The sequence below is a fragment of the Maniola hyperantus genome, chromosome 10 (genome assembly GCF_902806685.2).
Source record: "Maniola hyperantus chromosome 10, iAphHyp1.2, whole genome shotgun sequence".
Classification (NCBI taxonomy): Eukaryota; Metazoa; Arthropoda; class Insecta; order Lepidoptera; family Nymphalidae; genus Maniola; species Maniola hyperantus.
Window position 1 is genome coordinate 444320 of NC_048545.1, and position 12332 is coordinate 456651.

Here is a 12332-nt window from a genome sequence, read left to right on the forward strand (position 1 = left end):
ATAAATAGTATACCTACAGTATTAAGAAACTTCATGACTAAAGTAGACTATCATAATACCTATGCATGTAATATTCAAGTCATTGAGGACAATTAGCCTTTGCTCTAATATCTAATCGGGGATCTGATAACATCCGGCTCAAAGATGGCCGCCCGGACGTCCGGAGCAGAGTGGAGGCTCTCAGAAGTGGTTATCACAATTAAGTCCGTTAATGTACATATTTACTTTATAATAAAGTTATACACCTACCTACAGTATCTATAGTCTTATTATATAAAAGGAAAAGGTGACTGACTGACTGACTGATCTATCAACGCACAGCTCAAACTACTTACTGGACGGATCGGATTGAAATTTGTCATGCAGATAGCCAATATTATGACGTAGGCATCCGCTAAGAAAGGATTTTTGAAAATTCAACCCTTACCTAGGGGGGTGAAATAGGGGTTTGAAATTTGTGTAGTCCACTTAGCGAATGCAATGGCCACAAACCTGCTGGTTATAATATATCAGGCAGCGATCAAAGTTCCCCATTCACACAAACCGGCTGGTTGCTCGATAGCCCGCTAAACTTGCCTCATGAATACCCGAGTATCAACTGTCGAGCACGGAGCAGTTCAGGCTAAACTTACTAACTCAAGTTTCTTTTGTGTTGAATTCGTCTCAAAGCACAATAGTGTAAAGTTTACTTTGCTTGCTTTCCTACATATACCTACTTACTTGCAATTCAAAGCTAACGACAACCAAAGCCAATTCAAAACCAACACACATTCTTAACATTCATATCCATACTAATTAATATGAAATTAAGTAAATACCTACCTATTTAAATACATAATAAATATTATGAATCCGAAAGTGTGTCTGTCTATCTGTCTGACTGCTAGCTTTTCACGGACCATCATGAATTTTGGACGAGAAGAGTGAGAAGACATCTCGAAGCTTGCCGAACGCTGCCCAGTCGAGTTGGATTCGAAGTTGATTCTACCTAACTGGATTGTGTCCCAGGTTACAGGATCAAATCGAGAGTTAAAGAGTCACTCTAGTTCACTCTGCCCATAGCCTAATATTTGACAGATCATCGATTCAGGATCAAACCAAGAGTTTCCTCACTCACTCACTCTGCCCGTATCGTAGCGACACTTTTCAAAACACTTGAATACTGGATCCGCTACACTGTACAATCTCAAAACCACTTAAATACTGGATCCGCTACACTGTACAATCTCAAAACCACTTGAATACTGGATCCGCTACACTGTACAATCTCAAAAACACTTGAATACTGGATCCGCTACACTGTACAATCTCAAAAACACTTGAATACTGGATCCGCTACACTGTACAATCTCAAAAACGCGGATAAAGACATTTGTATAAAGTCTGTTCACTAATAGTGTCGCAGGTCGCTACCCAACTAGTGTTTATTATTTATTACAATAAACATAAGAATAATATAGTGGGTATTCTATTTTATTCTTAGAATAGAAAACATTTATTTAACAAACACAGTGAAAAATAATATAATCAAAGCAAAATAATAAGTGCCACTGTGGGTGTAGCGCCACTAAGTTAGTGAACAGACTTTAGTTAGGTATGTACATGGTACGAGCTACGACCAAAGAGAATAGGTTAGCATTGAGAATTCACATAACGATGGCACAGATTCACTTTGAACTTCTTTCTCTTCTGTCATTGTTAATGACATACGACCCGCGACCCGGATCTCTTGCCTATTATAATGAGCTTCGTTTTAAGCTGCTTGTATAACTATTAGCACTACTAACTATAAAACCCACCCAGGTATATTACTCGTAGGTATATGTAGTTATGAACCTGTGTCTATAATTGGGGCGTTTTTGCACGAATATAATATTATACCACTTGTTCTATACTAGTCTGTTCTGGTGGGAGGCTTTGGCAAAGCCGTGGAAAGCAAGGATTTAGGGTCGCGACACGATGCCGTGTAGCAACCAAAGGGATGTAAGCAAGCTCTGTACCTTTCATCAAAATCGGTTAAACTGTTGGGCCGTGAAAAGACAGACTGACAGACAGACAGACCGACACACTTTCGCGTAAGTATTATAGGTAAGTATATTAGAATGTTTTAATAATAAATCAATGTTTAAATCACTTTAAAATTTCGTCAAATTTGAGAATAAAAACATACAATACAATAATAAACAAATTTCAAAATTAGTCTTTAAAGTAAGAAATATTACCAATATTTTTGAAAATTCACTATCGTTTAAGTATTCATTTACAGTATAGCACAGAATATATAATAATACTAACGTATAAGAAACGATTTATTTTACGAAACAGATTGGAAGGTATACTAATAACAGACAATAATTCTATTGTAGTAAGTAGGTAACATGATAATATTTGGATTATAAAAACACGATTAACCTACCGAAATTCTCTAAGAACAATAGGCATTAAAATAAGTACCTATTAGGTATGTAAATAGGTCAAAACATATTTACAATGCATCTATTTATATCAAGTCACGCTAAAATAACATCTTAGTAGTATTCCTGTACGCACAGACACATATAGCATCAATCCGCCCGCACATTGGAGACAATTTGACGACCTCCCTGGCGCAGTGGTGAGCGCTGTGGTCTTAATAGTGGGAGGTCCCGGGTTCGATTCCTGGCAGGGGTTTGGAATTTTATAATTTCTAAATTTCTGGTCTGGTCTGGTGGGAGGCTTCGGCCGTGGCTAGTTACCACCCTACCGGCAAAGCCGTGCCGCCAAGCGATTTAGCGTTCCGGTACGATGCCGTGTAGAAACCAAAAGGGGTATGGGTTTAATAAAAACTGCCATACCCCTTCCAGGGTAGCCCGCTATCATCTTAGACTGCATCATCACTTACCACCAGGTGAGATTGCAGTCAAGGGCTAACTTGTATCTGAATAAAAATAAAAAAAACACTACCCATAGTACATACTAGCTGATGGCCGCGACTTTGTCCGCGTGGATTAAGGGTTTTAAAAATCTCGTGGAAACTCTTTGATTTTCCGGGATAAGTAGTAGCTTATGTCACTTTCCAGGTCTTGAATCATATCTGTTGATGAGTTTGTTGTGGGCTCTTATAAGACCTGGGTGCGTTTGGAACCCTCGTAGCTTTCGTTTTTAAGTTCGCATACAAAATTATCACCACTATCTCCTCTTACAAATGCAACAACCGACTTTCAAAAAGTGTAATTTATTACCAATTTTGAATAAACCATTTGATAAGCAAGCACACTTTCGAATTTATATTTTACTTACTAGCTTATGCTCGCGACTTCGTCCGCGTGAACTCGTAAATTTCAAACCCGTGTTTTACCCCGTTAGAAGTTGAGTTTTCAAAAACCCTTCCTTAGCGGACGTCTACGTCATAATAGCTATCTGCATGCGAAATTTCAGCACGATCCGTCCCGTAGTTTGAGTGTACTGTGCACCCAGTGGCGTGCACAGTGTTTGAAGCCAGGGTAGGCATTAGTTAGGTAGGAACCTGTTTACTGACAGGTCATAATGAAAAGTATGCATTGAGCTATTACAACTGGGGTAAGCAGTGCATTTATGCCTCTATGAACTGCACGCCACTGTGTGCACCCATAGTATAATATGATAGTACTAGCATGGCTATATATACCGGTACGAGATAAACCAGAAAGTATAATTTGTATCCGTGGTATAACTAATAGCTTCCATATATTTCCGGGTACGACCGTCTTTCATGTTATACTGCAACATTACTTTTCTTGCCTACAATAATTTATTGCCTGATGGTTCCTGTCTTCCTTATTCGGAGAATAATCTATCATACATCATATATACATAGTACATACACGTCATCATCATTCTATAATAATAGCTAAGCGCTGTTGTCTTATTAGTGGAAGATCTCGGGTTCGATTCCCGCCAGAAGTATGGGTTTCTAAATTCCTGGTCTGGTCTGGTTGGAGACTTCGGCCGTAGCTAGTTGCCACCCTACTTGCAAAGCCGTGCGGCCTAGCGATTTAGCGTTCCGATCCGATGCCGTGTAGAAACCAAAGGGGTGTGGGTTTAATAAAAACTGCCATACCCCTTCCAGGTTAGCCCGTTTCCATTTTAGGCTGCATCATCACTTACCACCAGGTGAGATTGCAGTCAAGAGCTAACTTGTATCTGAATAAAATAAGTTTACGTAATTAATTAGTTATCACCACTACACATATCATTATATCGCAAATTTAGCATTTGAAATTGTAAACAATAATACCCAATCTGAATAAATTATTTGACTTTGACTTTATCACGATCAACCCATCGCCGGCCCACTACTAAGCACGGATCTCCTCTTCAGAATGAGAAGGGCTTAGGCCACAGTCCGCCACGATGCCCAAGTGCGTATTGGCAGACTTTACACACCTTTGAGAAAATTATGGAGAAGGCATGTCTAACTTGTGTTTGTTTATCTTTTAGTAAAGTAGGTAAGTTTAAATTATTATGCAGTACAGTTTTATTATAAGTATAGATAAAGGTGTATGGATAGCGTAAACGGAAATATAGTAGTAATTGTCATTTTTTATTTATTTATTTATTTTATTTATTTTATATCTAATTAGAACGGCAGTGCCACTTACACTAACTAGATGATTAATAATAAATTTAAATACAAATAAAGGTACAAGAAAAAAGACATAAAATACAAAACGATAAAAGATCAAAGGATTTTGAATTTGTACGCTGAGAACATTGAATGACATATTCATGTAATGCTCTCAGCGTACTTCAGTAACTCCCGAACCAGTATTATAGACCCATCATTAAATGGGTCCCATTGAGCATTATTGTCCAAAAGCGCGTTGAACGATGCTAATGAACGGGGATAGGTGACATAGATCTAGCAACAGTGCGATGATGTGGGACCACGAAAAGTTTATTTTTTCGTGGATGTCATGTAGATACATAACTAATATTGGAGCGCCACCTCGCCAACAAACTGGCCTACCAGTTGGGCGAGTTAGAAAATATGTAAGACCTCTGTAAAATTAATAAGAATATATATATTTTTTTTAAATGTAGGTTTCCTCATGATGTCTTCCTTCACAGTTAAAGCAAGTGATATTGAACCGCCTAAAACGCACATAACTCCGAACGATTAGAGGTGCGTGCCCGGGATCGTACCCCCGACCTTCCGAATAGAAGACAGACGTCCTACCTAACCCTTAGGCTATCATCGCTTAGAATGATAAAACATGTATTACACCGACATTTTGCAGACTATAATGAAAGTGTTGTAGCTTGTCGTAGCCCGTAGAGCCCGTAGAGCTTGTAGCAGGGTCTGCGTAGACAGTTGTAGACCGTAGCTTCTAACTTATACGATAGAAACTAAATAAAATTGTCTACGAAGAAATTTCCTCTTCCCTACATTTTTTGGCAAGAATCAAAAACATTTATCCATATCCATACTAATATTATAAATGCGAAAGTGTGTCTGTCTGTCTGCTAGCTTTTTACGGCCCAACCGTACAACCGATTTTGATGAAATTAGGTACAGGGTTAGCTTATATCCCGGGGAAGGACGTAGGCTACTTTTTATCCCGGAAAATTTAAGAGTTCCCACGGGATTTCAAAAACCTAAATCCACGCGGACGAAGTCGCGGGCATCAGCTAGTACTTAATATACTTATAAGCATCTTATAAACATTTAAATATATTACTTACGTTGTTTATTTTGAGTGTTCACTTAAATTTTGTTTAATAAGCTAAACATGGAATGGAAATCACTTATGCAATTTCAATCCCATATAAGAAATTGCGCTTTTTGTTTGAAACTTGAAATTGGAAACGGACTTGTAGACTGATGTCGAATGGAGATATCAGCTGTATAAGATTCCTGTAACTCCTTTGGACGGATAATACCTAGCTGTGTCACCCGTGACGTCATATCCTAGCCGCCGATGCTTGTAGCTACGCCGCCAAGTCGCTTTATCAACTCATCACTTTTTGCCATAGTTTGAAAAGTCGTTATCGTTAGGAACTAATTGTCTCATGGTAAAATATTATTTTGACGATTCAAAAGCACTTCTATTAGTTTACTTGAATCTATATATATAAAAGGAAAAGGTGACTGACTGACTGACTGACTGACTGATCTATCAACGCACAGCTCAAACTACTGGAAGGATCGGGCTGAAATTTGGCAAGCAGATAGCTATTATAACGTAGGCATCCGCTAAGAAAGGATTTTTGAAAACTCAACCCCTAAGGGGGTGAAATAGGGGTTTGAAGTTTGTGTAGTCCACGCGGACGAAGTCGCGAGCATAAGCTAGTTAAAATATATTCTACTAGCTCATTCCCGCGACTTCACCCGCGTGGACTGCACAAATTTCAAATCCCTATTTTAAGCCGCACATTAAACTCGCACTTGGCAGGTTTTTTATCTTAGTCGAGGTTTCTTGTCTTAATAGTAAATTATTTGAATGGACTTTTGTGTCATTTGTTGCAAAGGGCGTGATTTGCTAAGGCCGGGCCTGAGTGTAATGCGCACAAATACCTACATTGTTGCATACCCAGTAGCCCATATTGTCTATTTTTGTCCGTGTTGTCTCCACTGCAGGAGTCGTCAAGTTCCGGGTCACCAGCGCGAAGCGTTTGATGTCCCCTGGCCCGAGCTAACGCGTAAACAGTTGATCGATTTTAATAGTGCTTTTATATGCTCTCGCAGGCGGCGGGCGGCGGGTACCTACCATGTTTGTAGGTACATTACTAAACTAGATGATGCTCGTGACTATCGTCATATTTCAACAAATTAACACAAACCAATATTAAATAATACTTATAAACCTTTCTCTTGAATCACTCTATCTATTGGTAAAAACCGCCTTAAAATCCGTTGCGTAGTTTAAAAGATCTACGCGTTCATACATACAGACAGCGGGAAGCGACTTTATTTTATACTCTTTGGCAGGAGATTGAACACTTTGTGAATCATTATTATTTATTATTATTATAATATTCTGTTTACAACGAATGTCGATCTAAAAATGCTGCTTTATGCATGTTATTTGCTAAAATTTTATAGCCGTGCCTCTTTACCAAAAATGGATATTATACTTACTTATCTATTGAAAAAATACGTAAAGATCTATAAGTACTACCTCATCCCACAAATAAAGGCGGAGGTTTGTATTTGTGTATGTTTGTTACTACCTGCTTGACGCCACAATGACTGAATTGATTTGGCTGCGGAATTGAAATTGTATACATAAGTACCTATTACCTTGACTTAACACATACCTACTTAGGCTAACTTTTTATCCTGAAAAAAAGTTCCCGCGGGATTTTTTAAAACCCTATAAGTACCTACTTATCCACGCAGACGAGGTCTCGGGCCTCATCTACTCAGTTTGATATAAGTATCTAACCACGTATTCAATTTTGATCTTATATTCAACTAGCTTATCCCGTGACTTATTCCACCACGTGGACCACACAAATTTCAAACGCCTATTAACGCCCCAGGGTTGAATTTTCAAAAATCCTTTCTTAGCGGGCGTCTACGTCATAATAGCTATCTGCATGCCAAATTTCAGCCCGATCCGTCCAGTAGTTTGAGCTATGCGTTGATAAATCAGTCAGTCATTCAGCTTTTCGATTTAAAATTAAAATATTTGAGCATTAAATATCATGCTATAATTAATCATGATATACTGATACCTATGTTTTCATTAACTTAAAACCAGCACTTAATAGCACTTAAGTAATTAAAAAATATCTATCAGTTTATCAATCACCATCTCGCAATGCAATTTCGCCCAAGTGTAGAATCATATGAGTTATTATATTCCTGCAATTTATATTTCATTAGTTATACTTACTTTTTATACCGTTTCTACATACTTTAGTAGAAACAAAGATTTGTGTAGTCCACGCGGACGAAGTCGCGAGTGATGAATATTTAAAAGGACACTGCAAGTTAAAATTATGGCGATTAAACAAGTACCTATGCGTTGTAACGATTAGCATAGCGAGGGCCGGGATAGGTAATACAAAGTTGAGCAGTTTTCGAATGAGTAGTTCTCCTGTAAGTAGCGCGGGGCGGAGGGGCGGAGGGCGCTATTGGCTGCCGCCGGTGACGTCAATGCCGACCTCCCGCCCGCCCCGCGCGCGCCGCCCGCCCCCCGAAGGCCGCTCGCCTCTGAAAAATATACACGCTTTTCGGACGAAACCACTTTTATTTTTTTTATTTGTCACGAAAAGCTTGCGCGTTTCACGTATTCCTCAATTAGAAACTCGAAATGTTACTTATAACATGGGATGTTCTTACTAGATTCAGGAGGCGCAAGACGCTGGTGTGTTAGGTACCTACTTACAAGAGACAGGTATGTCACAGTGGAGATGTATCGGTTGATGATGATAATGATGACTTCCTAGGTTAAAGTAATACATCTACAAACATCTCTTGAACCGACATTTTGCGGACATATTATGCGCCTTTTAATACTCAACAAATAATTGCATTTCCGAAATTCGGAAAAAATCACCGCGGACCGCAGACGAAAAGCTGTTATGGACTGAAAGCATTATTTTATAAGTATTTAACAAGCTGTAGCTTATAGCGAGTCTAGCTGTATAACAAGCTAATAAGCTACTCGTGTCAAGGGCCGGATGCAGCACGAGATGGCCGTCCCACTTCTGCCGCAAACTCTCCATTAGTGGCCACGCTGACAACTAACCCATTGACTTATATATTACTTTGTATGGACAGGGCCATTGAACAAGCAAAATGGCACCGACTCATTGGTGCTTTAGCACCAATGCAACCTCAGTGACGTCTGGATTTCAAACGAGTCGTTCATTAGTATCTACCTAAGAGGTGGCGCTGATTTATTTGGTTCCAAAAGCGTGAAAAATTTTGTTCGCTTGGGCATATCTTGTCATATATATCGATGTAACCTACCCACCTCTCAACACATCAAGTAGTAAGTTAGAACACAACGTGAGTTCCTCCCACGTTCCTCCATACCAGTAAATAAGTACTTGAAGACTATGCAAATTATGAATTTAACTTGCTTTTGTGCACGACTTCGTCCGCGTGGACTACACAAATTTCAAATCCCTGTTTGTCAAACCCTTTAGGGTTTGAATTCTCAAAACACCTTAGCGGATATCTACGACATCTGTATACCAAATTTCACCCCGATCCGCCCAGTAGTTTGAGCTCTGCGTAGATAGATTAGTATCAGCTTTTCCTTTTATATAATATATAGACTAGCTTATTCCCGCGAATTCGTCTGCGTGGACTACACAAATTTCGAATCCCTATTTCACTCCCTTAGGGGTTGAATTTTCAAAAATCCTTTCTTAGCGGATGCCTACGTCATAATAGCTATCTGCATTGGAAATTTCAGCTTGAGCTTTGATGGATCAGTCAGTCAGTCAGTCACCTTTTGCCTTTTATATATTTAGAGAAGTTTAGAAAGTTTCCATATGGGTAATTTGAAGAGTTTACTTGTGATGAGCAATGTCCAGTACAAAATGTAAAATTGTCTATTTTATAGAAGTAGGTAGGTACGTACTAAAGATGCCTGCGACTTTGTCGGCGTACCTACCTATTGTTTCAATATTTTTAAATCCCGTGGGAACTCTTCCATTTTTAGGGTTCCGTACCTCAAAAGGAAAAACGGAACCCTTATAGGATCACTTTGTTGTCTGTCTGTCTGTCTGTCAAGAAACCTACAGGGTACCTACTTCTCGTTGACCTAGAATCATGAAATTTGGTAGGTGGGTGGGACTTATAGCTGGTATTAGGAGAAAAATCTGAAAACCGTGAATTTGTGGTAACACCACACAAAAAAATGAAATTGTGGTCATAAACTAATAATTAGTATTTTCAATTTTCGTAGTCGTAACTAAGATATCAAGTGGGGTATCATATAAAAGGGCTTCACCTGTGCATTCTAAAACAGATTTTTATTTATTTTTATGCATCACAGTTTTTGAATTATCGTGCAAAATGTCGAAAAAATAAGACTGCAGTACGGAACCCTCATTGTGCGAGCCTGACTCGCACTTGGCCGGTTTTTCAGGATAAAATGTATTACATATTCGTTTCCGGGATGAATGCGGGATGAAAGCTATCTCTGTACCAAATAGGTGATGGCCACAATTCTTCGTGTGAATATTTAAAAATAATGTAATGTTAGTAGCCATTTTTCTTTCCCGCGATGTAATCTCTATGTTTTTCGTCAAAATTAAGTACATTAGCGTTGATCAGCTTTAAAATTTCGATCCTTCCATTTTGGTTCTTCTATATTTTTGAAATTCTAAGTTTCATCTCTCCATTAGCGACATTCGATCCCGGGTACGCACATCTTTAACTTTTCAGAGTCATGTGCGTTATAGCAATTAGAAACATCATTTGCTTTAATGGGTAAGGAAAACATCAGTGTAACAGGAATTCTAGGAGTTTAGCCGAGGCCCGCTCATCTCAAAGACCACCCGAAAACATTATCGCAGATAGCGAACGTTAACGAAACTAATAATATATAACGAAAATAGTAGCCGTAACATTATATTTTATGGATTGTAAACAGTAGGTAGGTACGATCATTGCGATATTATGTGCTCAGATCGAGGCCAATGACCTTTGAAGTTATTTTTAATCGACTGCGGAAAACAAATAAGTTGTATAGAAGCAGGCGTTACTTTGCGGAAATCCATGACACACAATGAAAGTGTGTCTGTCTGTCTGTGTGTCTGCTAGCTTTTCACGGCCCATCCGTTCAACCGATTTTGACGAAATTTGGTACAGAGATAGCTTGCATCCCGGGGAAGCACATAGGCTACTTTTGATCCCGGAAAATTAAAGAGTTCCCACAGGATTTTAAAAACCTAACGACGAAGTCGCGGACATCATCTAGTTTGCAATAATCCGCTGAAACAAGTCAAATCTGTATGGTGCGCCCTCCCACTGCTAAACATGCAGGAAAAAGCAGCCACCAGGCAAGTATTTATACACACCACCACCACGCAGCACCACACAAATCTCAAAACACACTCGACGCAAGTTTCGTTCCGACCTCGGAGCATCCTCACATGACGAAGACCAAATAAGTTGGTGACTGGTAATGGCATAGGTTAATAATAAAGCGGGCGATGTTCAAATAAGTTTGCGAAAAATTAACATATCTGGCGATATTCTATGGACGACTGGAAATAAGCAAAATAAGCTGATAAACGTAGTAAATTTTTAATCTTACCTTATAATGAAAATTTCATGAGACTGAATTAAAAACAAAAGCGTGCGAAAGAAATACTAAGTGGGCGAAAACGATACTAAGTAGGTAAATAACCGGTTTGAGTTAATACATGAAGTCTTTTAAAAAAATACCTTTTGCGATACTTTTTTGTGCTGCGGTAATAATGTTGCAAGGTATCTATTGTAATATTATTTGAGATTTTTTTTTCTATTTTAGGATATTATTCTTTTCAAAATAGCTGAAAAATTACTTCATTAATTTAATTAATTCGTCAAGCGCAAACGTATCTCACAATAAATAAAAATCTTCGGAGTTGACTTGAGGGACAGAACTCATAGATACCTACCTAACTTACTTATAATGCTATCTACTTCTATACTAAGTCTTATACCAAATATCACTATCTATTTTTAAACTGGTTAAAACAAATCCCGCGCGAGTATAACTGGAGGTTAAAAATAAGTCTTATATTAAGGGCAAGGCGTTCGCGTGCCTAGTAAGTACTTACTTACATCTTCGCGCTAAAATTAGACACGATTTGTGACTTGTCTGATTCATATCCTTAAATACCATTCCACCTTATAAGTATAGCTATGAATCTACTTATAATATCTTTAACTGTACATTTTCTTGGATTCTCGAAAAGGAAGGACCTAGGTAGGTACAGTACGTGGCCGAAAGTAATGTACATCGAATTTCAAAAGGAGATAGCAAATTTGTAGGGCACTGTCTCATTTGTTGAGACCGACTAAACGTCTTATAGGTATGAGTGACAGAGACAACGCTCTACAAAGCCGAAATGTCATTCTACCTACCTATTACATTACCTACTGTAACTAACTGCCTGCAAGCTTTCGAAATGTGGATTTACAAGAAAATGCTCAAAAAAATGCCTGAAACAGCTTTATGCCGAGCACTTAGGTACTGGAATTGGTCCACAAAGAGAGAGAACTTATGTCTGATGTCCACCATCATGCGGAAGAAGCTTGCCTTCTTTGGACATATACCTAAAGAGAGAAACCCAATTCGCATTCCCAAAATTAGTGTTGGAAGAAAGAATTTGAGGTAAAAGTGAGGCCCCCAGCACTC

At 38.6% G+C, this 12332-nt stretch overlaps 3 protein-coding genes across 8 annotated transcripts in view; 2 read left to right on the forward strand and 1 right to left on the reverse strand.

Annotated features, from left to right (window-relative positions):
- LOC117986039 (peroxisomal membrane protein 11C-like) overlaps nucleotides 1-331 on the forward strand; it is a 23342-nt gene extending 23011 nt beyond the window's left edge. The window contains exon 5 of the transcript XR_011237181.1: nucleotides 287-331. The gene's annotated coding sequence lies outside the window, so the exon portion shown is untranslated. The remainder of the gene's footprint in view (nucleotides 1-286) is intronic.
- LOC117986021 (diacylglycerol kinase theta) overlaps nucleotides 1-12332 on the forward strand; it is a 53960-nt gene that overhangs the window by 13094 nt on the left and 28534 nt on the right. The window lies entirely within an intron of this gene.
- The window catches only part of Lsd-2 (Lipid storage droplet-2), a 97629-nt gene that overhangs the window by 2506 nt on the left and 82791 nt on the right, over nucleotides 1-12332 (reverse strand). The window lies entirely within an intron of this gene.